This window comes from Ornithorhynchus anatinus, chromosome X1 (genome assembly GCF_004115215.2).
Source record: "Ornithorhynchus anatinus isolate Pmale09 chromosome X1, mOrnAna1.pri.v4, whole genome shotgun sequence".
NCBI lineage: Eukaryota > Metazoa > Chordata > Mammalia > Monotremata > Ornithorhynchidae > Ornithorhynchus > Ornithorhynchus anatinus.
In genome coordinates, this window is record NC_041749.1 from 97,620,451 (window position 1) to 97,625,099 (window position 4,649).

A 4,649-nucleotide genomic window follows, 5' to 3' on the forward strand; every position below is an offset into this window, starting at 1 on the left:
CTTGTATCTACTCCGGCGCTCAGTACAATGCCTGGCACAGAGTAAGCACTTAATAAGTACCATTACAAGAAAAAAATATTCTGCCCCTTTAAAAGTAAAGGGCTGGAAGAATGAATTCCAACGAATTTGATATTTCTGTTAGTCTACTTCCTTCTCAGAGGACCACATGTATGTTGCACAGATCACCTTGACAGGATATTCTCAACATTAAAAAAAGAAAAACTAGCACCAGCATCTTTTCTGGGCCGTATAAAATATAGATATCAACTGCTTAAATTCAGAGCTACTATACTGCTGTCTGTAGAACATGGTTAGGCTGCTGTTACATGTTAGGTTCTTCCTGTGCTGTATCAGGAGATCAAGGCAAAAGACCTTTCATTCTGAAGTGGTCATATATTGTCCTAAGAACATTTTGGATATACATTCCTTTATCAACCAGTCATCCCTGCCCACAATAGTTATGTTAATTGTTCCTCTGAGTTCTCCTTTGTTCAAACATCTTTCTTCCTGCTTTTGCTTCATCACTTATCCCTGGGCAACAGGATTATCTGGTAGGGAGTTCTTTTTCATACTGATGAGCAGGCAGAAGAAGGGATGATCATGCATTTAGCTGACCACATCAGGTTGTTGGAGATTATTCATTCAATAGTATTTATTGAGTGCTTACTATGTACAGAGCACTGTACTAAGCACTTGGAATATACAAGTCGGCAACAGATAGAGACAATCCCTGCCCAATGACGGGCTTACAGTCTAATGGGGGAGACAGACGGACAAAAACAAGACAACATAATCACGATAAATAGAATCAAGAGGATGTACACCTCATTAACAAAATAAATAAGGTAGTAAAAATATATACAAATGAGCACAGTGCTGAGGGGAGGGGAAGGGGGAGGAGCAGAGGGTGGCGTGGGGAGGGGAGGGGGAGCAGAGGGAAAAGGGGGGAGCTCAGTCTGAGAAGGCCTCTTGGAGGAGGTGAGCTCTCAGTAGGGTTTTGAATAGGGGAAGAGAGTTAGTTTGGCGGAGGTGAGGAGGGAGGACATTCCAGGACAGCGGTAGGATGTGGGCCAGAGGTCGATGGGATAGGCGTGAATGGGGGATGGTGAGGAGGTGAGCAGCAGAGGAGTGGAGCATGCGGGATGGGCAGTAGAAAGAGAGAAGGGAGGTGAGGTAGGAGGGGGAATGGTGATTGGAGAGCCTTGAAGCCCAGAGTGAGAAGTTTTTGTTTCGTGTGGAGGTTGATGGGCAACCACTGGAGGTTTTTAAGGAAGGGAGTGACATGCCCAGAGAGTTTCTTTAGGAAGATGATCCGGGCAGCAGAATGAAGAATAGACTGGAGTGGGGAGAGACAGGAGGAAGGAGGTCAGAGAGAAGGCTGACACAATAATCCACCCAGGATATTATGAGAGCCTGTACCAGTAAGATAGCCACTTGGGTGGAGAGGAAAGGGCGGATCTTGGCGATATTGTAAAGGTGAAACCAGCAGGTCTCGGTGACAGATTGGATGTGTGGGGTGAATGAGAGAGCGGAGTCAAGGATGACACCAAGGTTGCGGGCTTGAGAGAGGGGAAGGATGGTCGTACCGTCCACAGTGACAGGGAAGTCAGGAAGAGGACAGGGTTTGGGAGGGATATGTTATCATGGATATTATTAAATCATCTCTCTCATTCAACCCACATATCAATCTATCACCAAATCCTGTCGGTTCTACCTTCACAACATAGTTAAAATTCACCCTTTCCTCTCCATCCAGATTGTTACTACCCTGATCCAAGTACTTGTCTTAGCCCACCTTGACTACTGTCTCAGCCTCCTCACTGAACTCCCTGTTTCCTGCACCACACCTCTACAGCCCTTACTTCACTCTGCTGCCCCATCCTTTTTCTAAAAAAACTGATCCATCCCACGTCTTCCCACTTCTCAAGAACCTCCAGTGGTTGCCCATCCACCTCTACAATAACAGAAACGTCTCACGGGCAGCTTTAAAGCACTCAATCAGCTCGCCCAATTTTATCTTTGTTGATTTCCTCTTGCAAACCAGCCCACACGCTTCACTCCTCTAGCACCAACCTACTCAGTGTACCTCGACTTGTCTATTTCATGCTGATGACTCCTTGCCCACATCCTCCCTGTGGCCTGGATGGAACTCCCTTCCCACTTCACATCTGATGGACCGCCCATCTCGGCAGCTTCAACGCTCTATTAAAATCACATCTCCTCCAAGAAGCTTTCCACGACTAAACCCTCATTTCCTCTAGCCCCTCTCCCTTCTGCAGTTGCCAATACACCTTTAAGAACTTCATGTTCCCTAACCCTCGGCTCGGAAATGCTTATGTATATATCTGTAAACTATTTTAATGTCTGCCTTCCTGTCTAGACTGTAAACTCCTTGTGCAGAGGGAGCATGTCTATAAATCATGTTGTACTTTACTCTCCAAAGTGCTTAATTCAGTGCTTTGTACACAGTAAGTGTGCAAGAAATACCATTGATTGATGGATCATTAGGTTGAGCTGCACAACCGTATATAGGGACTAATATCGCTGCATTCTTGGACCATTACCACAGACATTAAACATTGACACTCAATGTGGGAGCCAACAGCCCAATTCTAAAGTAAACAAACAATAATAATAATTGTATTTGTTAAGCGTATGCTAAGTGCCAGGTGCTGTACTAAGTGCTGGGGTGGATAAATGCAAATAAGTTTGTTGGACACAGTCCCTAACCCACATGGGGCTCACAGTCTTAATCCCCATTTTGCAGATGAGGTAACTGAGGCCCAGAGGAGAGTGCTCTGCACATCATTGTCCTAATAATAGTCATAATGGCATTTGTTAAGCACTATGTGCCAGGCACTGTTCTAAGTGCTGGGGGAGATACAAGGTTATCAGGTTGTCCCATGTAGGCTCACAGTCTTCATCCCCATTTTCCAGATGAGGTAACTGAGGCCCAGAGAAATGAAATGACTTCCCCAAGGTCACACAGCTGACTAGCGACAGAGCCAGGATTAGAACCCTTGACCTCTGATTCCCAAGCCCGGGGTCTTTCCACTGAGCCACGCTGCTTCTCAAGTATTTGTTAAGCACATGCTATGTGCCAGGCGCTGTACTAGATGCTGGGGCGGATACAAGCAAATAAGTTGGTTGGACATGCCCCACATGGGGCTCACAGTCTTAATCCCCATTTTGCAGATGAGGTAACTGAGGCCCAGAGTACAGGCTCTGCAAATCATCATCATCATAATAATAATGGTATTTGTTAAGCACTTACTAAGTGCCAAGCACTGTTCTAAGCGCTGGGGGGATACAAGGTAATCAGGTTGTCCCACATGGGGCTCACAGTCTTAATCCCCATTTTCCAGATGAGGTAACTGAGGCACAGAGAAGTGAAGTGACTTGCCCAAGGTCATGCAGCAGACAAGTGGCAGAGCCGGGATTAGAACCCAGGTCCTTCTGACTCCCAGGCCCATGCTCTGCTTCCTAATTATAAATTGGATGCCTTTGGAAACTGCAGTAATGACTTCTGACCATTTAGGATTCTACCTATTAGTCAGTCAATCAATGGTATTTATTAAGCACTTACTGTGTGCGGAGCACTATAGTGAACACTTGGGAGAGTACAGTACAACAGAGTTGGTAGACATGTTCCCTGACCATTCAGACCTTAGAGCCTAGAGGGGAAGGCAGATGTTAATATAAATCAATAAATTACAGGTATTATATTTAAGTGCTTTGGGGATGAGGGTGAGGTGAATATCAAGTACTTAAAGGGTATAGATACAAGTGCATAGGCAATGCAGAAGGGAGAGCAAATAAGGGAAATGAAGGCTTAATCGGGGAAGGCCTCTTGTTGTTGTCTTATGCTGTCAAGTCGTGTCCAATCCATAGTGACGCCATGGACACATCTCTCCCAGAAAGCCCCACCTCCATCTGCAATCGTTCTAGTAGTGTATCCATAGAGTTTTCTTGGTAAAAATATGGAAGCGGTTTACCATTGCCTCCTTCCGGCAGTAAACCTGAGTCTCTGCCCTCGACTGTCTCCCATTCTGCTGCTGCCCAGCACAGATGAGTTTTGACTTGTAGCAGATTGTCTTCCACTCGCTAGCCACTGGCCAAGCTAGAAATGGAATGGGTATGCCTCTGCTTGACTCTCCCTCCCATAGTCGAGACTGGTAGACTACTGGAAACTCTCCAGGTGCAACCCTGAGAGGCGAGAAGATCTCTTGGATGCCTTTTAATAGGGCTTTGAAGGTGGGGAGAGTGGTGTTCTGTCATATGTGAAGGGAGAGGGAGTTAACATACTAAATATTTAGCATATTAAAAAGAAGTTTGTTGGCCTCAATGAGTTAATGCACCTAACCATGCCACTTTGTCAAGGAGCTCTCAGAATTGGACTCCCATTTGCTTACATTCATTACAGGCTGTACACTGATTTACATGGTAACATGATGAACCCGAATCCACCATCTCTGAAGGAGGAGGAATGAGGCGGGATGAGGTGGAACAAACCAACTCAGGCTGGCATGGTCGGTGGGTTTACTTCAGGGGATAGGTGGCAGTGGGGAGTGGGGTAGAGTGCAAAAATTGTCATGAAAGTAGAAGGTGTTGGAAGTGTCCTGCCTGCCCCACCCCATTTCCTGCATTGG

The 4,649-nt window shown here is 45.9% G+C and overlaps 1 non-coding gene across 1 annotated transcript; it reads right to left on the reverse strand.

The window, feature by feature from the left end:
* Positions 1–4,078: 4,078 nt before the first annotated feature.
* On the reverse strand, positions 4,079–4,216 carry LOC114806730. The gene has a single exon (XR_003754792.1). It is a non-coding gene; the product is annotated as a small nucleolar RNA SNORA7 (small nucleolar RNA).
* Positions 4,217–4,649: the final 433 nt, after the last annotated feature.